The 22691-nt window shown below is 36.5% G+C and overlaps 1 protein-coding gene across 1 annotated transcript in view; it reads left to right on the forward strand.

Moving 5' to 3' along the window:
- LOC112049667 (hemicentin-2-like) overlaps window positions 1-22691 on the forward strand; it is a 172016-nt gene that overhangs the window by 62033 nt on the left and 87292 nt on the right. The window lies entirely within an intron of this gene.

The following is a 22691-nucleotide window of genomic DNA, read 5'->3' on the forward strand; positions in this document are numbered from 1 at the left end:
GTTTAGTGGTTTAATGGTGAATGCTTAACAAACAAACTCATTTTCTCATCTATAGTTCTAAACTAATACGATAAAGAGGAAAGATTGGATTGTTTGTTTGTTTATTTGCATTGATAAGGCTCTGAAACTACTAAACCGATTGGAAAAATATTTCGCTGTTGGGAAGCTTCTATATCCCCGAGTGCTATAGGCTATGTTTCATCTCCGTATTCCTACGGCAACGGGAACCGGGAGGCGCTGCTAGTTTATGATGTTAGTACGCATCTCTGCAGTCGTATATCAATGACGGTATAATGCTAGTATATATTTTTGCGCTGTCGTTCAGGACGTTATATATCGCAGCGCTCGCGATAGCATTGATTAATAGCAAAGGCGATATTTGTGAAATAAACTTGCTTTTGAATCGCATTAAACTTGCACGCCTTAACGTATGTATGCAGGGAAACTTATAGCGAAGCTTTCCGAATATATTTACTAACTAGCGGACGCCCGCGATTTCATCTGCGTTATTTCCTTTCCTGTGTGAATGAGGAGAATAAATATATAAGCATATGATACTCACAAATAATGTAGCTTTCTAATGGGAAAAGAATTTTCAAAATCCGTTTAGTGGATCCAGAGATTACTCCCCACAAACTTTACCTCTTTCTAATATTTATAGATAAGTAAATTCATTTTTAGGCCAGTGGTTAGTCGACACAGCTCTGTGAAGTCTTGGATTCGGTTAAGCTATGAAATATTAAGATTTTAAGTAACAGTTTGAATTTGGAATGATTATAGTGTTGTACATCTGAGAAAAATATCGATCAATAATATATATAACCACAATAGTCTTCAAAATATTCAAATCAAAGTTCATTATTGTCACGCTAAGCTCGCCAACCCCTCTTCAATAAGTAGGGAGGCCTGGCTTTGTTGTCCAGTAAGGTAATTTTAAGCAATAATTATACAACTAAACCAGCCATACTTAAAGTGTGTTCCGCGGAACTCTGAATTCCGCGAAGCCCCTGTAGGGGTTCCGCGAGAGTTTAGAAACAAATAAACATAACGCCACTCTCAGGTCGAAAGTTTTTACGCGTCGAATTATAATTCAAAAATCAGTTTCATATCTCCCATTAGTTTTTTTTCTTTTTTAACATCTTCTATTATTATTATACTTGTTAAGTAATAACTTACTAAGTATGTAATATGTCGTAACTGTTACATTGTACTTTTGTTATTAATTAATAAAGAATACATTTACAAAAACAATTGTTTTATTGTAGGGTTCCGTCAAGTATTTCGCCTTCCAGGAGGGTTCCGTGAGAACCGCTGAACTAAACATAGCTCAAAGATAAAGAAGAAAAAGAAAAAAGAAAGAAAAAAAAATATTCAAATCTAAAAGTACCCTACTCTAATGACAGTATGTTTGTCTGTAACTCTTAAAAAGACAGGGTGTACAGCTCAGCATATGCCGTGTACTACATACAGATTTGCTGATTTTCAGCTGAGACCCGTGTGACGTCATAGCTATCTGGCGTTCCAGTACGAGAAACCGAAAGGGGTGTGGATTTTCGTCCTCCTAACAAGTTAGCCCGCTTCCATTTTACATTGCATCATCACTTATCATCAGGTCAGATTGTAGTCAAGGGCTAACTTAACTCTATAGCTCAACGGTAAGAGTGGTTGAACTCATCGCCGAGGGGTGGTGGTTCGATCCCCGCCCCGTTGGTCTATTGTCGTACCCACTCCTAGCACAGTCTATCCCGAGTAGTTGGAGGGGAATGGGAATATTGGTCATATTATAAAAAAAAAAATGGCAAATATTCTTTTAAAAAAAAAACTTGTAGCTAAAGAAAAAAAAACATAAAAGAGTGGACGAATATGGGAAAATTGGTCGTATTTAAATGGCAAATATTCTTTTACCTGTACTAACATCATTTGAAAAGGAAAGTTGCATGTTCCGGACATTTGCAAAAATGATCTCTGGATCTCTTAAATTTATCTTACAAGGCAAGAGACCCGGAAAACGTGCACCAGGACGACAGCGAAGGAAATAGACAGACGATGTCAAGCGTAATTGCATTCAGCATAAAATATGCACAGAAATGGAAATATCGACGGCGGAAAGCGAAAACGTTGTAGTCCACAAACTATGAAATTTTTTTTTAATGCACTGTTTAAATCAGAAAAAAAACTGCCTCAAATGGTCTGGGTCATGTAACTCTACGGTAAATAGTTATAAAATTGACATAAACCAATAGGTTTTTACTTAAATACCTGCATTCAAAAAGGTTGTAAGTTACAAAAAAACTCAGTAATAACTTTTATCAACAACAATCATCTTTACAACGTAAAGTTGGACAGCCCTAGTTCAAAGATACATACATACATACATGCTGCTTACATCAGTTTTGTTTTCCTTAAATAAATGCCTTTGAACCAGCTCTATACAACTATAGTGCAATTAACGTTCTAACATTCATATCATATCATCGTTCAAATAGTTCAAAATGTTGCAGTCGAACAAAATTTTACCATTTAACCATTTACGCAGAAGATATGATAGTGCACAAGGTGTGTGCGCAAGCAAAATCAAAATCAAAATCAAAAATCATTTATTTCAAATAGGCTCAGTTATCAAGTACTTTTGACACGTCAGTTGACTATTTGTAAAGATTCTACAACCGGTTCGGAACGCACGTTATGCTGAGAAGAAACCGGCAAGAAACTCAACAGTTGTTCTTTTTTAAAAAATCATATATTAGTATTATAATTTACAATTTTGACAACATTACAATTTCCTATAGTTTTACTTATTGTGTGAAGGTGGATGATCCAATGGACTCCAACCACTTTTATCTTTAAGGAACTCATCAATGTTGTAGTAACCTCTACTAAGTAAATGTTTTTAACACATCGCTTAAAGCACTCTCAATTTCCTCACTCTCATAGTCCGATGGGACGGCAGACTGACACGACCGGTGAGAGATCAGGCGCAGGACCGACGGCTTTAGATGCTCTCCGAGGTTCAGGGGTGTACCAACACCGACATCTCCAGGCTGCTATTAAGATTTTTCTTGTAAGGAAAATCTAAATAACGTATTTTTTTTGTTGGCCTGACCCGGGATTCGAACCCTGGAACTCATCGTTCGTAGCTGAACCAGCTAACCAATGAGGTAGTCTGAATATAGTTAAGTAATAAAATATAATATGCAACCTCTTGATATTTCGCGCCACCAAAAACAAAAATGGCTGCCAAAACTTGAACCAGTTAACGTTTATTACCTTTGGTTTAGCAAAGAGAATACGAATATTTTTGACTCTCGAGTTCGGAATGGGTTTAAGTATTCTAACTGGTACCGCTTAAACGATTTCTACAGAGAAAACTCGAGTGGTTTACCAAAATTTTTACTGCCCGACCCAATTTCAAAAGTTGGAGCTTTTCACTGTTTGGGCGGATTTTCTCCTGAAAATTCGCTAAGGTTGGGAACATATTTGAGAAATTGATGTTAGTGCATGCATTATGAAGTCTGGCCAATTTCGTTAGTGGGACGTTCAAGGAGATTGTCCATTTTAGGTCAGATCTATGTACGTATGTGTTTGATGATGATTTTTTTTTAAAAGAGCAACAATTGAGTTTCTTGCCGGTTTCTTCTCAGCAAAACCTGCCTTCCGAACCGGTGGTAGAATCTTTACAAAAAGTCAACTGACGTATCAAAAGTGCTTGTAAACTGAGCCTATTTGAAATAAATGATTTTTGATTTTGATTTTGATTTTGTACTTACTTTATACCGTTAAAAGAAAAATATACAGGCAATTATTTTTTTCTTTTGTTATAAATAGGCACCGAAACTACTGAACCGATTTAAAAATTTCTTTTACTGTTGGTAAGCTAAATTATCCCTGAGTGCTATAGGCTATTTTTTATCCATGTATTCCTACGGAAACAGGAACCACGAGGGGGAAACTGCGCGGCGTCTGCTAGTTAAGAATAATGTTAGACCCTAATTTCGAGCAGCAAACCACTTAATACAAAAGTACTTACAACAAACGGAATGAACAACAAATTAATAAACTATTCATCAGAAACGCCAAAAGCCAAACCCCCGGATGGCTATATCTTATTTACATACAGGCGCGGACCCTTTTGACTTCAAAAGGCTCTTTGCTCTTTCAATATACCGATAACGCGCGTCGCTGCTTTCTGTAGCTATGTGCTGAATGGGACGCGGCTAGGGCCGGCGGTGCTGTGAAAAAATATTTTTTCACTACTCTTGCTCAAAAACACTGTCATTTAATTGTACATTGTAACAGTATTTTTTTTTTAAATTCTTGTCTGTTACGAGTACTAGCCAAGTAATAGCCTACTATCTAGATAAAGTGGAGAAAACAACAACGAATGGATTCACTTACGAAAGAAGTTTTTTAAACTATTATCTCCCACGTTTACCTCACATGCTCATTATTCATCTTCACAGTAATCGGAAATTATGTTACCGGGTAAAAGCATCTCCCTTAATGTCCAAAATTGTAGACTTTGTACATATAATTTTCAATTAAAATAAACCATTGAATATTGTACTAAACTATTTTATTTTCTCGCAATTATAGTGAAAAGCAGAGTGTAACACGCGGGGCTAAACCCATTATAAACTCGGTTTCTATTTAGCGGCCTTCGCCTTACGTCTCGGGCCCTAAAACTACCTCGTACATAATGGGTCTTTTTAGCCCCTTGTATAACAATCTACTATTTATAACTACCTTCGAACTCTACTTCTAAATATTAATATTCAGAGATTGATTTGATTGAGCGATATTCAAATTAATAGAGATACAAATCTCTTAATTTAGCTCGGTTGGGCAGTATTTGGGAAATAGTGTTGGGTCTTCCAATCGACAATACCCCAAAGTCTGAAGACAAAAGTCTTTAATTAGTGTATCTCTTCTGTGATGGAGTAGAAACGTGGACACTGGCGGTTGGCCTTATCCATCGATCGTAGATCGTTAGATGGGCCTCAAATCGTCGCGGATTGTCATTGGTTTCGCACATTGGGTACATCATCACTCGTAGCACATTTCTCTTTATTCATGTTGTGGCTTATGTTTTTACACTTCTAAAATGAACACGGAGGCATAATTAAGGGATTAAAATAAGAAAAAACAGTAAATATTTTTTTGACTCCACGTCCACTCACAGCATGCGCTTGTTACGCACTAAGATAAGATGTGCGTGCACGTCTTTGGGTAATGACATACAATTGTAGTTCTTTAGTATGGAGGGGCCCATTTAACGATTTATATCGATGGCCTTATCCGCAAATTTAATCGCTCAGCGAGCTATGAAGAGGGCTATGTTACGAGATATAGAAATCTCTTCCACCAATAAAGTAAAGACCATGACCATAAAATTTAGGTATAATTAATAAATTACCAAAAATATACCGACTATTTATAAAGCTACATTATCAGTGAGTTGTATAGGCTATATTTTATTCCTATAATCCCACGAAAATCGTAACTACTAGGGTGAGACTGAGACACATCAGCTAGTATTCAATAAAATGAATTACAATTAGAATGGGTGAACACAATCCACCATACGATACAAAGCCAACCATACAGAAATCGGTTCAAAATAATAAAACCGCACGAATTCACCAATAAAGGTTTCCCCGAACGTTAACAAATCGTGTAACTATCTCCCACAGAAGGCGGGTCACCTTTGACGTAAGAAAATTGCTAATAAAACGGCCCTTTGGATATTTATTTGAATGAGATTACTTGGACTGCGAAATCGAATTGATGTACGATCGTGTTATTATGTAGAAGAGTTTCGAGTTGTTGCAGATTGTTTTTATTCTTTGACAAGTTAGCCCTTGACTGCGAACACACCTGATTTTAAATGATGATGGAGTCTAAACTCTTTCACCAAATGATGATGGAGTCTAAACTCTTTCACCAAATGATGATGGAGTCTAAATTCTTTCACCAAATGATGATGGAGTCTAAACTCTTTCACCAAAATTCTTTCACCAAATGATGATGGAATCTAAACTCTTTCACCAAAACTCTTTTACCCAATGATGATGGAGTCTAAACTCTTTCACCAAAACTCTTTCACCAAATGATGATGGAGTATAAATTTTTTCAACAAAACTCTTTTACCAAATGATGATGGAGTCTAAACTCTTTCACCAAAACTCTTTTACCCGATGATGATGGAGTCTTAATTCTTTCACCAAAACTCTTTTACCAAATTATGATGGAGTCTAAATTCTTTCACCAAATGATGACGAAGTCTAAACTCTTTCACCAAAACTCTTTTACCAAATTATAATGGAGTCTAAATTCTTTCACCAAATGATGATGGAGTCTAAATTCTTTCACCAAAACTCTTTTACCCAATGATGATGGAGTCTAAACTCTTTCACCAAATGATGATGGAGTCTAAGCTCAAGGCCTTGCTAGTCTTAAATAAGAAGGGCAGAGCTTACATATAGTCAGGAAAAGTCAGTACAAATAAATAAGTCTTTTTATCGCAGGTCAAAATGAATGTAAAACATGACGTAAAAAGCAACAGTGTTCTCATTACAAAAAGCAGGTACAGTCACGCAAAAACACTCAATTCATTTTATTCAGCTCGCAGATGTAACAAATGATGCCGACTGTACTGAAGTCTCTATTTCCCCCGAAATAATAAAATTTCTAAGCAAAAAATAACAGCGCAGGTCATGAGGAAGAGCACATTAAGTATAAAATATATCCTCAAATTTAGCAGACGCCTTCTTTTTTTAGACCCATCTTTTGTGGTGCTGGTCACAAGCGGTGAGCGATTTTAATCGTTAATTAATTTTTGCTTTCAAAATAAATGTACTTATTCGTTTTTCACAGGATTGAAATTAAATACAAAACTTATCTGCGGCTAGGGATTCCAAGATCTGGTTCTGAGTCCATGATTGTGCTAGCAAAAAATTCTCAGCATCTTTCGAGAGATAAATTGGTCTCATCTACTTCCTATTATTGTCATCTGAGGGTAATCGTACAATCGTACGACTCAAGTTTTTGCACATCCCATAACCGATTAACCGCACTTGGCGGGTATACACCCTAAAACCCTCTCTCTTTTACAGGAAAAAGGGATCCCAACTATAAAGTTAACCATTTAAAATAGGCTCATCACAATGATTTGAACACATTACAAAACAGCGCATTGTATTCTGTATTCCACGCTCTATGATATGTTGCTCTTCTTGTGATATCTTGTAGTCTATGTTGTGTTTCTTGTGATATCTTGTAGCCTATTGTTTTCCAGTAAACATGAGGTGGCTCATCAGTGTGAACGAAAACTATTAAAATTATAATGAAGATCGCTTCAGCAGGCGACCTTTCTTGGAAAATTGGAATCGCTCTCGCCTGTGCCTTGTGCGGTGGTCCCGGAATAAATAATTGCCGTCGGGATCCCGGCCCAGTGTTATCTTTATGTGCGCGATACGTGTCTGCTCACCGTTATGTTGCGATTTAGCGAGTTTTAATCTCAGACGTCGCGTGGCTCCTCATCATAAACCGTCCGTGGGTCACTTTTAGGTCACCGGGGCGTAGTTGAGACGAAATTTTACATTTTTTTTAATGTTTATGTAAATTTTCGTGTTCCTCATTACTAAGGGTCGTGACCCTTAGCGAATATTATTTTTCTGGGCATATAGCGCCATGCGGCTTGGCTTCTCTACAAGTTTTAACTATTTTTATAATACGAGTACTTGCAGTCATACTTGGAAAAATAAGTTTTAAACATTAAATAGAAGCAGCTCTTACTTTGTTTAAGTTTATAAAGAATAATTGATTTAATTAGCTATTCACTGTGAAACTTATAGTGTTTTCAGAATAAAAAATAAAAAAGCCAGAGCTGAATTTGCTATGGGCTCTTTATTTTTTAATATGGTGCAAGGAAATCTCGTAACTTTATTTTCAGTTATTGACAACAACCTAACCTGACGTTTTAAAATTGCTTGTAAACCAAACCTACTGTAAATATTTTAAATTTGAATTTGATGATACTCTACTTTTGGTTAGTTTTGGTTTTTGTCAAGTCTGGATTGCATTGCTGGTTCGATCCTATTTTGCTGAGAATTACAATATAAATCAATTATTATTTATTGTCTATAATTAACTTACAAGAGTCAACACCTGCTTGTATTTAATTAATAACTATACTCCTATATAGTAAAAAATAGTTATTCTTCATACTCAAACCATCGCATAAATAATAGTACCAATTTGCGTGAAAGAAAGCTCGTAAGTAAAAAAGAAAGTGCTCCAAGAAACTGACCTCTCGCAACGATCAAGGGAAAACGCTTGCTCGGCGGGAAAACGAGAAAAACGAGGGTTTTCCCTTCAACGTCGTTCTTAAAAACGTTCATGCATGCATATTGTTTTTCAATACCGTTTCGGCCGAAATCACTTTCGGTCCTGAAAGACCAGGCCTTTTTGTAGCAGACATTATGGACCGGTCTGCGCTAGCCAGACAAACCGCATTTTACGAACAAAGAAAGTTTGTCAGTCTATACTCCTACCATAGGTAAGTCAAGTATTTATAGACTTTGGGCTCTGATTTTATGCTTCTTTGTAGTGCACGGCGTATGCTTAAAGGGTTTTTCAGATAGCATGGGTATGGTGACAATTGCCTTATGAAGATCTTGTTACGTACTATTATCGGGAAACGCAGCCAACTTTCAAGAGACGAACTGCCACTTGCACCATGCTATCTGAAAAACACTTCTTTATTTCTTTCTTGGTGGACTGATTCCGATTCCGGAAGTTCATATCCGATTCCGGATTTGTATCCACGAATCCCAGATCGGATTTTTTGACTACAAATCCGGTCTGGGTCATGCACTTCAACTTTACAGTTGTCTGCATTTTAATAAATTAAATATCACGTGAAGTGAATCACCAGAGAATTTTCTTAATTCTCTGCGTGTGTGAAGTTTGGCAATCCGCATTGGGAAAGCGTGGTGGCCAATTTTCCTAACTCCTCTCGTGATGATGATGATATCCACTGCGCTATCACTTGAAATAATGTAGAAAACATAAAAATAACACGTTTTATATTTCGACAATTGAGGATCGTACCTTCCAAACTCTAGAAACTCCATAATACTAATACCTATGGTAGGTATGGACTGACAAATTTTCTGCCTTCCTAAAATTTTCTGCCTTCCTAAAATTTTCTACCTCCCTAAAATTTTCTGCCTTCCTAAAATTTTCTAACTTCCTAAAATCCGCCTTTCTAAAATTTTCCGCCTTCCTAAAATTTTCTGTCTTCTTAAAATTTTCTGGCTTCCTAAAATGAGGTATGTCCGGCTATCGCAGCCTCTCGGTCCATTATATAAAAGGTTTAGGAAACTGTGAAGCATTTAGCTTAAGCTCTATAGTTTTAGTCTTTTTTGTTCCTGGAAGCAGTTGCGCTAAGTAATATGGTGGGTTTTCTTTGACTTTGGATTCGTTGTGTAATGACTATAGTAATAAAGATAGTGGCTCCGCGGTCGTGGTTGGTAGTTCGGTCTAAGTCCCAGGCTAACAAAATCAGGCAGTGGGTGTAGAATATAAGGCAGTGTTAGTAGGTACTTTATATTTATAAAGTTGTAGTCAAAATCAATTTGATTTCCGACTTTTTAACAGCAAGCGACGGCCGAGTGGCGCATATTCGATTCCCACAACTGGAATATATTTGTGAGAAGAGAATGGGTGTTTTCCAGAGTTTTGGTGGGTTTGTTATTGTGTATAATATATTCATATTGTCGTAATATATTTTTAACTAAGCCGACGCCTCGCGGTTTCACCCTCGTAGTTCCCGTTCCCGCGAGAATACGGTGCTAAAATATAGCCTATGACACTCACAAATAACGTGGCTTTCTAGTGGTAAAAGAATTTTCAAAATCGGTTCAGTAGATTCAGAGATTATACCCTACAATACAACCTTTACATCTATATAATATTAGTATAGATCAAAAATTTCAAGTAGACTTAAATAAATAAATGTACTTAAACAATACACATCACTATCTAGCCCCAAAGTAAGCATACAGAGTAGCTTGTGTTATGGGTGCTAAGATAGTTGATATTATAATATTAATATACAATTATATACTACATATAAATACTTATATAACGTATAAATACACACAGACACTGGAAAACATGGTCATCACACAAATATTTTCCAGTTGTGGGAACCGAACCCACGACCGTGGATACAGAAAGCGTGGTCACTACTCACAGCGCCACGCGGTCGTCTAACAAGAACTTTTGAAAAGCCAAGTCTATCTGGTAACTATAACTGTACCACAGACTGCAGAGAAATACAGACAAGTGTACCTACTTCTGCAAACGAAGTCGCAAGCGCGTCCTAGTCATCATCATAAACAAACGAACAATCCCAAGATACACTGAGTAATATTGGTAATACAAGTGCGTACATTATAATACGTAATACAATAATTTGCTTTCCGTAGCGGGATCGGCTCGAATGCCAGATTACGCTGTCACGTTCTAATTGAGGTAGTAGGGGAGACGATGACAGGACTTTTGGATTCATTTGAGCATGGGAAATAAACGGGAGGAGACATAACATGTTATGGAGTACCTTTAACATGTATTTAATATTGGTGGGTACGTTTAGAGTGACCCAAAAAATAACTTCAGAAACACTCAATCAGAACGTTAGTTCGAGGTAAGGTTAAACAGCCAAAAAGTGTGCATTTCGAAAATAAGAGGGTTTAAGCGTAACTTAAGGAAAATACAGCCGTTGTAAGTATTTAGGTTCTAGAGTTAGAGCGCGGATTTTTCATTTTATATTAAAAGACATAACTTTTAAATCTGTGTGCGTTTTCTACCTCTAGAAATAGAAATAGTAAATTATTTATATTATTTAATCTACCAAATTTTAACCTCAAAGACTCACACCAAGAGGATGGGTTCAAACCCCGCCCTTTATACTATTGTCGCACCTCTGCTAGCACTGCATGTTCAACTAATTGGTGAGGATACGGAATAATTGTCACAGTAAATAATAACATGGAAAATATTCTTTAAAAAAAACCCGAGTTCTAGCGATGCTCTAGGCAATCCACATTTAACACCATGGGCTCTTCTACCAAGAAAGTCATCTAATTTTCACTAATAGACTTTATCTAGTTACTGCTCAGCATAAATTCTCTAAGTTTAATTAAATAATTTTAGCGGCTCGAGTTTTGTTCACATCCACGACAGGGAAAGTTTTGCGATATTTTCGCGATATCCGTAATTGAATTTTCAAATTTTGATCCAATCGTTTCCGTTTGAAATTCAACTCGTTCGATAGTTTTTTTATGGATTCACGAGATTCTGATATTGCCAATTTAATGTATTAAACGATATCTTATCAAAAACATTTTGTTACAAGCCATGGCTTTAATTTACATGATTTTTATTTGCTTGCACGGTAAAAAAGTTATCTTTTTTTTTATTCTCTACAAGTTGTGTCAATCTCACCTGATGGTAAGTGATGATGCAATATAAGATGGAAGCGCGCTAACTTGTTAGGAGGAGGATGAAAATCCACACTCCCTTTCGGTTTCTACACGACATCGTACCGGAAGCCTCCCACCAGCCAAAAATCTATGCCGTCTATTATCTGATGCCATGTAACTCGATCATAGCGTACTTCGAGTATATTTGCCCTGCTTTCTGCATCCAGGGCCGTGGGTTCAATTCCCACAACTGGAAAATATTTGTGTGATGAGCATGAGTGTTTTCCAGTGTCTGTGTGTATTTATACATTATATAAGTATTTATAAGTAGTATATAATTGTATATTAATATTATAATATCAACTATCTTAGCACCCATAACACAAGCTACTCTGTATGCTTACTTTGGGGCTAGATAGTGATGTGTATTGTTTAAGTATATTTAAGTATATTTATTAATATTGTGTTTTGCGTCAACCCTAGTAGGTATTAATAAAGACTTCCTGACTAAACTATATCAAGCATTATTAAATAAAGTAAAAGCTCCTTCGCGGGGGACACGTTCTGTAAATGTGCCGCGAATACAGAAACCGTGAATATGGAATGATATTTTTACGGGATTAAACGAGTAGGGGATAGTTGATTAATTTTCAGTCTTAGATAATGGCTTGAAGAATTGTGTATTTTTTTGATTGACTGTTTTCAAAAGCTTATTTAATACAGATTAATTCAGCAGTAGAATTTCTTAATTATGAATGTTATTTAAACGGATACATACCACGATAAAAAGACGAGTTTTTTAATGTCGATATTTCGACCCAGTTGCATGGATCGTGGTCACGACGGGACTGTCCCGTCGTGATGATATATATGATGATAATAAACAACCACGAAATAAGTTTAAAATCATTAGAATTTCTTAATCTTCACTTTACTACTTTACGTTTACCATTCGCAATTTTTTGAATTTGATAGGCAATATTTTCAAGTTAAATTTAAAATTTGTGCAGAATAAAAGTCATTTTCGGTTTTAATCCACGAATAGTGAATGGGCAAATAAAGAAGGCGCGAATAAGGAGCTTTTGCTGTATTAATTAATGACAGTTACGCCAAAGTTTTTTTGGCAATGTACTTGCAATTATTTTTTAACATATTACTTTTGATTTAAAATTCTTTCCATCCTATCTCCTACTATCTTTTATACAAAGAAAAAGAGTTACTCAGCAAATAGCAAGAAAAGAGTACGTCAAGGGAATAAACAGAAACAAGTCAGTCACCTTCAAGGTGTAGTCGTAAAGAATCGTGGGCGGGCGGCGCCTAATAAAGGTAATAACTCAAATTTTTCTCATTTCTGATATAAAGGACAGGCATTCCGCATTTGACGCGGCCGTAACTCTGCGTTATGTGATAATTTACCCTCAGCCCTCAGCCCTCAGCCGCACTCGGATAAATAGAGACACTTTTGTTACACTTATATTTTTTCCGCGATGATATGTAATCGTGGGACTATTATTTTTATGAAAAACTTAGCGTTTGATATGATCTCAGCCGTATCTCAGCAGAGAATAGGCATGTAATTTGCTTTTTTTTTGGTGGATCAAATACAATAATTGTAAATTTTCTTCAAATAAAAAATTTTAAAACATTAAATTTAATAATTAAAATTAAATTTAAAAATTTAAGAAAAGTACCGATTTTCATAAAAAATAAATAGGACCAATTTGAAAGTATACTCTTTCAAACAAAAAATTAAGAAATAACGAAGTTATGAGGTAACACACCTCCTCCTATTTTTTAAGTCTAAAAAACTAAAAAAGTAGCAGAATCTCGTGGTTTCACCCACGTAGTTTTACGGGTATCAAATATTGCTATGTTACTCCCTGATAACGTAGTTTTCTATTGGTGTAGACATTTTCAAATCGGTCCAGTAGTTTTTGTTACATACAAAAATAAAATAAAAATATTATTGTACCACGACAAACATTTTAAACGGCAAAATATTGAATATTGGAAACACGTAACGAGCAGTAAACGCGCTAATATCGTAATATTGCTAAATAACGTGTAATGTGCATGCAGGGCGGGCGGCGGGGGCGGAAACGTCGGCGTTTAGGCGGCCGTTGCGCGATGTGCTTCCTTTTACACGGCGTCGGCTCACTGGATGTGACGTTGGGGTCACAAGGTGCTGGAATAGCAACCCCGCACTAGAAAGCAGTGTTAGTCGACCCCCCACCAGGTGAAGAGACGGCACCAAGCGAGTCGCAGTGTTTTACCAAAATATTAACAGTAGCCCAAAGGATATTAATGTTAACGCGTAATTGACGCAACACTGCGTGACGCCAGGTATGCGCCAGCCTTAGCCCTTATTCGCACGTTAAAACGCGTTCAAATACATCAAATGCATGCATTACCATGTTCAGACGACAGCGTTTTTAAAGCACGACGCATTTTTTCAAACAGTGTCTTTCAAACATTTTCAATTTTGCGCGTTGGAAATGGACCTTTATTTAACTTGATACTATATCTGAACGTTTTTTTAACGTCCGTTAAAAAAGCTCTCGTGCGAATGAGGGCTAAGGCTGGCGCATATCTGGCACGCAGTGTTGCATTTTTAAACATTATTATCTTGGCTATGAGTTACCATGCATATTATGGCTTCTGTAAGGAAGAGAAGAGACTCCCTGCGACTCGCTTGATGCCGTCAGTCCACATGGAGGGGGGTTGACTTTCTAGTGTGGGGTCACCAATCCAGCACCTTGGACCCCCAATGTCCATCGGCTCTTCAAACTATGTGCCCCGCCCATTGCCACAACTTCGCGACTAGTTGAGCTATGTCGGTGACTTTGGTTCTTCTGCTTTTTTTAATTACATTCTTCTAGATGTAGGCGGCTCATGGTCGCGATGTTTGGAAGTCCCAACAAAAGGCCTATGTCCTGCAGTGGACGTCCATGCAGTGATATGATGATGATGACGTAAGAAAGAACAAAAAGGTATAGTATAGTTATACGAGCGATATTATAAAATAAGAAGGTGTTTGTTGATTTTGGCTCACTTCAGTTGTTCAAGGTTGAGCAGCTTCGTCCTCATTACTGATTTTGTGCGATAATATTTTGCGGTGTAATTAATCGCAAATTGTAGTATTAATGGATCCTGAAAGTTGCCTTTACACCCAAAGTCACAAGTCCTGGGACCCGCTCGAGATGTTTCCTCTATTCGGGTCGCTTCTTAACATCGCGTTGTACTAAATACTAACTGCATTATTATAATTTCGAAAGTATTCTCTTTCACGTTTTCGTTTTTAATTAACCCGCGACCCGCAGGGAAAAGAATATTTACTCCACTCCATTAGTTATTTATCCTTCTTCTTCTATTCCTTTCTATTTTTAGAAGGGGAAGCCTTCTTCTTTGTTGAGTTTGTGTGGTATTTTGCGTATTATTAAAAAAAATTAATGTAAGCAACCACATTTCTAGTAGCTTTATATCCATCTACCATGGGGACCTGTGCATTGGAAACAGGAACATATACCAATCGGCTGCATATACTAGATAGTGTAAGCGACTTCCGCCCGTATTCCGTACGCGATAAGACCGATAACCGCCTGCCTAACTGTCGCGCATTGAATTTTATGCAAGCAAATTTGAGCCATAAATCGCCGTGAAATACGAACGATTGTACGTTGCAATGTAATTGGGTGTTTGATAAGTTTCAACTGATACTTTACCGGGACTTATGTTACCATCCTATTTTATGTATTCAGAATTATTTTGGGCTGTCCGAAAAGTGGTCGAAATACGGCCGTCAGTCATTAAATTTGTATAAACTGGTCGAATTTATAATATTTAAAAGTTTTATTTAGCTTACTCTTTTAATATTAATGTGTAGGCTTTACGGTGTGCTTACGCGGGAAAATTATGGTACAACTGTTCTTTGACAATACTTAAGTATCAATTTTGAGTAATTAGTGTAGCGATCTGGAGCAATTAATTAGGTGCTCATATAGAAAAAGCAATTGTAACTTGCACGAAAAATTTATGAAGCAATTGTTGTTTGTCAACACATATAGATTAATCAGGAGTAGTTAGTGGAGAAATCTGGAGACATATTCATAAAAAAATCGGCAACTGTTACGGCAATTTTCAGCTTGCTCAATACCATCGACAGGTATTGTCAAATATCTATTTATTTGGTATATTGTGATAGCCCAGTGGATATGAACTCTGCCTCCGATTTCGGAGGGTGTGGGTCCTCTTTTCAGTTGTGTGCATTTTAAGAAATTAAATATCACGTGTCTCAAACGGTGAAGGAAAACATCGTGAGGAAACCTGCATACCAGAGAATTTTCTTTATTCTCTGCGTGTGTGAAGTCTGCCAATCCGCATTGGGCCAGCGTGGTGGACTCTTGGCCTAACCCCTCTCATTCTGAGAGGAGACTCGAACTCAGCAGTGAGCCGAATATGGGTTGATAATGATGATTGGTATATTATTATTATATTATTTTATAGTTCGTTGGTGTCACAGAACAGACAACGCTAAAAGCTAACGCTTTTGGGAAAGTTATATCTTGCTTTTGTAAAGGTGCAATGGTGGTGTGTTGCGAGCAACTAGTGATGACCTAAATTGCTAATGTATTAAAGTATTGCAAAGTGGTTCGGAATAGTTGCATATTACTCCATGTTCCTCAATGCGGTATAGCAATACTTGGAGCAACTTTGGTGTTTCCAAGTATTGCAGTATTTTTTTTCTTGTAGCCGTGACGTCATAATTATTGTGCCAGAGCGATTCTAAACTGCCTTACAATGTTAGGTACATACTCTTATGTCAGCCACTGACGATCAAGTAATTTCACATGCCTGCAGCGCTAGTGACTTGACTTGACAGCCTGAAATTACAGTTTAATTCTTGTATATCTTATAGTTGAAGGAAATGATCTCTGTAAGATTGTCTCTGTAGTTTTCCACTGTCAAGATGAGTTGAATAATTGAAAATGCCATTTAATATATTTTCATTATGATTTCATCCAAAAAGCAGTTTTGTCGTAAACAAACAATGTAAGGAAATAAGCTTGCAAAAATAATTATTTACCGAAACTGCGGATTTTCCTTCGCCAAGGCTTGCAGCAATAATTACTCATTACTATATGAAATTCCGCGCAAGTTACGACGTCGTAAACCGCTCGCTAATGCTGTAACACCCAGCTAGTGTTGCCAGATACAGCCTGTCAAATTTTGGAACGGAAAGTTAAAATTATATGGTGTTTTTATGGTAACTCGTGACTTGAAGACATGTACATTCAGTTCGTAGGGAAATTGAAGTTAGAAGAGCATTCCAGCCAGGCCAGTTTCGACGTACGAGTATACTTAATGTAATTAATATAAAATCATTAATAACCATATTTTTCGTATTCTTTATTGCCCATTGTTAAAAAAATTACAATGTCAACTGGGCAATTGCATTTATGATATCCACGAAGGGTTGTCATTAGGCACTGGATGACATTTTTCTATAATACCATTATTGATCAGTTAATCTATACTAATATTATAAACGTTTGTCAGATTTAACGTACTTAAGTTCTCAGGAACTACTGGTCCGATTTGAAAAATTCTTTCAGTGTTAGATAGCCATCGAGGAAGGCTATAGGCTATATTTTATCCCTGTATTCCCACGGGAACGGGAACCACGTGGGTGAAACCGCGGAGGCGTCTACTATTATTAAATAAATAGTGAATATGAAATTACTACGCTACTATTTAAGAATTAGTTGATAAATTTCGTATTTGGCTACTTACATACATCAAACGTTAGTGAATCAGTCTGAATATATATGAAATTCACTTAGAAAAATAATCTTTTAAGTACCAATTTAAAATACTTTAGAATTATCCTGTCAATAATATGGAATAAAGTAAAGACTTATGAATGAATGAAGCCTGCTGAATTAGGACCACTGAAAATTGGAAAAACATGCACTTAACTAAATAATCGAAGATCGAAGAAACGGAAGTTCCTATAATAACTGAAACGGGTCCTCTGAAAATCGGGAAGTCCCGCGCAAATCGCGCACCTGGCAACACTACAGCCAACCTAACCACGGAGCGCGCGTCTGTTCGTAATAAAACGGTAAAACGAACAAACGACCTGCCGCATTTGGTTATAGCGTTTTATACATGATCGTATACTGTCTCTATAAGTATATCATTCTGTTTAAAATAGACAATGTGCTTTGTACACTATTAAATTCTGTCCTATAACATTCTGTTTATTAAATAGACAATGGAATGCTTTCTGGCTTTATCTTTCTTCTGGAAAGTTTTCGGCTGCAATCCAGAGTTGGTGGAGTTAGAGAAGTCCTAATTCAGTTAATACTTTATTATCTAATAGTAATCGTTACAAATTCCAACATTTTCACTCTAAGCCCGCCAACCCGCATTGAAATAGCATGGAGGGGTCTAAGCTCCATATTCTATAAACATATTAATATATTATCCTCTATAAGAAGGAAGATCTAATCCTGTTATACATTAAAGCTTTGCCAGTGAACATGATTGTGAAATGCAAAATGACTATAATTACCAGCATAATCCGTGAAAAACTGAAAATAAAGGACAAAGCTTGCTACACTTTCCATCATAAAGGTATAATGTACCTTTATGATGGAAAGGTATATTATTATTATTTTAGATATTTTCAATCATAATATTATATTGCGATCTTGTTATGAGGGATTTATTTATTTCGGAGGGATTATGTTTATAAGGGTGCATTTACACGGGCAAATAAAATCGCTCTATTCTAGGCAATATTGCTTATTTATAACGTACCAATTACTTGAAAATTAACTGCAATACCTGATAACATTATATAACGCCACACCATATGAAGATAACGGAATAAAGAACAGAAAAAAAAAATTGCCAAATTTTATTTAATTTGCTTCACATTGCTCCAGTGATTGCTTCAGATTGATCCACAAGTGTTGCCAAGCAATAACTTTTTTAATTTTTTTTTAAAGAATATTTGCCTTATCGTTTAAATATGACCAATATTCCTATTCCCAACTAGTCGGGAAAGACTGTAATAGGAGTGGGTACGACAATAGACCAACGGGGCGGGGATCGAACCACCACCCCTCAGTGATTCCGCCCGTTCTTAACGTTGAGCTATTTAGGCAATAAATCAACTCAACAATTTTCACTGTCAGCAACACAGAAACAGTTATCAAAATACACGAATTCGTAGTTCATACACGCTTCGACCGGCTGTGGTGTTGTAGATAATTATTTGCAGACCCTAATTAGTAATTTATCGATCCACTCCATATTATAATATCTAATTTATGGTCATCCGATTAACGGCGTGACATATGTGTTGTATGCTCTAATTAAAATATAGATGAATGGAATTAGCGCGCGGTTTTGCTCGTGTGTTCGGCATACCTATAACTCTCTGAAATGTAAAATTGATTTTTCACTACTCTTGCTCAAAACACTGTCATATAACTCCACAGCGGGGCTAAACAAGCATTTCAGCCTCTAGGGTCTAAAGTAATTTTGTTTTTTTTTAGTTTTTGTCTGTTACGAGTACTAGCCTACTATAAAACGAAAAAGGTTTAATTCGAACGAAGGAGGTTTTATTCGTAAATAGAATGATCATAGATGGGTACGAATTTATATGCAAGGCCCTGATTGTTTGATAAAAATTTAAAATCAGATCGAAATGCAGCGTTCTTGTCTGTAGAATGCGTATTCTTTTTATTGAATTGCGAGCTGTGTCTGGAAAACACAATTTTAACATTGAATATTGTACTGAATTATTTTATTATCTCGCAATCGTAGTGAAAACTATGGTATATTTCTATTTAGCGGCCCTCACTTAACGGCTCGTGCCCTAAAATACTTCGCCCATTGTATTAAATTTATTCTTGTTGTACTATTTTTGTTGTTATTACTCTATATAAAATTTATTTACGAATTGAATAAAACTTTTTTAGTAATTTTATTTAAATTCACAGCAATTTCACTTGATGTTAAGTAGAGTGTTACGTCAGTTACTGACGATCAAGTTCACCGTCAAGTTTGCAGGACGCTTAAGGTGTCCAATACAACGCGTCCGTGGCGTGCACTGTGGTGATCAAATGTAATATATGCAATCTGAGTCACACGTCGATATGAACACGTTGCTACAATGAATATATATGTAGTGCTAACATGCGACCAACGAGATATCTCGTGAAGAGAAATACACATATTTCAACCAATGTCAACCAATTTAGCTATTCATGTATTATCACATACTTAAGAGTGTGCAATATGTAATTTGGTGGTTACAAATGGTTCTGGATCTCAGATTCTGGAAAAGTTACTAGCCTGATATTTGGGTAAATGATATTTCAAAGTGTTAGTTTCGTTATGACTATGTTGAAAAATACTATGTTTTGCTCACATTTTGCTTTCAATCTCAGGAAAAGCAAACTTATTTTCTTAAATTTTTGTTTTGTATAGAAAATTAGGTATATATCTTGAACATGGCAATTTTTTTTTTCGTTATGTTTAATTCGAATTTTCGTTAATTTACTTGCAATAAGGTAAAAATGGTTTTGGCGCTCACGTCATAAAATTTGCGTCGCGCGTTAATCGCTCCGTGCTTTTCACTCACGTGAAAGTCATAATTCGGCGTCTCGTTTGCGCTTCAAATTTTATCCATATCGTACCGACGCGCTGCGCGCTCTTAAAACATTATTTTATTTTATTATGCCTTGATGTCACCTGTAGAATAAGAGTATGTCGTGCTATTTACGGGACACCATGTATATAAGAAGATAGATAGGCAAATAGACTATTGGATGGGGGAGGATTGACCCAAGCGAACTACTATGAGCCACAGCGGGTAATATTTTAGAAACACACTGTACGCTATCGAATTGAAGCTTAGCAGTTAAAAAAATACAGTAACCGCGATATTTGTACGAATTGTATTGTTCTTGCTAACACAAACACAGGTTGAGTTTGCTGAGGTTAACTGGAAAACGTAAATACTGCTGAATACACAGACGGACTGGGATTTTATTGGACTGCCCCTGAGTATAGACTTGGCCACTATTGATTATTAAGTTTTTGGAAAATAAATAGCTTTACGGTTTTTATTCTCTTACTTAGTTACTAGCAGACCCCGACTTCGTCATGAAATCCCTTTTCCAACTTTATACTAAACAATTACGTTATATATAATTTTCGCGTAATATTTCGACAAACAGGTGAATCGCTGAAACCAGCTGGGCAGCGTTCAGGAAACTTCGCGACATCTTTGCGTCCAAAATTCCTCAGTGCCTGAAGACAAAAGTCTTCGAACATTACGTGTTGCCAGTGATGACCTACGGATCCGAGACTTGATCGCTAAATATGGGCCTTATTAGAAGGCTCACTGCCACTCAGTGGGCGATGGATCGAGGTATGCTTGGAGTTTCTCTGCGTGATCAAATCAGAAATGACGAGATCTACAGATGAACCAAAGTCACTGACATAGCTCAGCGAGTTGCGAAGTGTTTTTTCCGTATATCTACAGATACTTAAACTATACGGGTAAAACCGCAGTAGCTCCGCTAGTCTTATAAATTAAATGTAAATGATATCTACTTGGATCGGAAATCCCTTAAATTGTTGAACAAATAGAATTTTCCTTCCAATTTTGTATTCATCGAGTTTTCAATCGCGAAAATCATACTGCGGAGGTTTTCCAAAGAAGAATAATTTATGCATATATAAATATTGGTCCCCGAAATGAACTTAACGATTGTTTGTCTGTACGTGGCATTCGTATTCAGTTTGATGACTCATTTGTCTATATAAACTAGTTTTCGGCTGCGATTTCGTTTGCATTCCATTTTTTCCCTCATCCAACAGCTTCATGCGGCGCGATGTTATAACTTCGTTATAATTTTTATTAAAAAATGTTATATAATTAAAAAAAATAATAATTATCCATTCTATCATTGCCTTGTTGGATGATTAGATTACTTGGTTCACGAGGTCTTGGGGTAAATTGGTAAATTAGGCTATGAAATTTAAAAAAAAATATGAATGAATGAATTATGAAAAAAAAACTTGTTTTTTTCAAGAAAATTCTCATCCAGAGTTGGATAGTTGTTGGTGCTACACCCTCATTCTTCAGAGACCATGTTAAGTTGTCTCGGTCACTATTATTAATTTCTGATAGTGGTCGTTCACGAGTAAAACCTTATTAAAACTATTGGTTGGTGGGAAGCTTCGGTCGTGGCTCGTACCACCCTACTGGCAAAGACGTACCGCCAAGCGATTTAGCGTTCCGGTACGAGGCCGTGTAGAAACCGAAAGGGGTGTGGATTTTCATCCTCCTCCTAACAAGTTAACCCGCTTCTATCTTAGACTGCATCATCACTTACCATCAGGTGAGATTATAGTCAAGGGTTAACTTGTAAAGAATAAAAAAAAAAATGATCCTTTACACACCTATTGCTTCTTTTTACTCGGCTAAAAACGGTTATAAAAGCTTAAACATTGCAATAGAAGAAAGTGCTTATTACCATTGTTCCGTGTCGTTACAACTTCCGGAATATTCGTTATTTACGACAATACGTAATGTGAAAAAGTGTGGCGAAACTGCCGATCCGTAAAATATGAGTCTGTCCGGGAACGATTCATTGGCGCGCGCTCCGTAAGTTATTATCTCCGGACATTTGCAAACGCCGGACTTACTGAATTACGGAGTTTCGGACTGTAATTTTGTACATTATTGTGTTCTAGAGATTTGCTTCACCGGGGCAGGTACCAGGCTTCAAGTCAAAATCTTTCTTCTTCTTTTTTATTCTTCTTAAATATTTATAAAATAATAATTTGCTTCGTTAACAGACCATAATGAGCTTCGTAAGGTAGTCTATGCTTTGGTGCATATATGCGGTGCATTGCCATAGGGTGCACTCTGCGATAGGGTGAGCTATGATTGGGTGCACTACCAGAGCGTTCAAATCAACTTATATGTTAGTGGTTTATTCCAGTGTCAATGATGGAATTTGACGCTATGGTGGGAATTAGAATATATTATACATGTATTTGAAATATAGACAAATTATTTGGAAGTAAGAATAATCAATATTTTTTAGACCCGACTCAGGATTTGAAGTCCGTCATCAAGATCCGTAGATGACCATATTTACCACTGGACCATAT

This window comes from Bicyclus anynana, chromosome 22 (genome assembly GCF_947172395.1).
Source record: "Bicyclus anynana chromosome 22, ilBicAnyn1.1, whole genome shotgun sequence".
NCBI classification, from domain to species: Eukaryota; Metazoa; Arthropoda; class Insecta; order Lepidoptera; family Nymphalidae; genus Bicyclus; species Bicyclus anynana.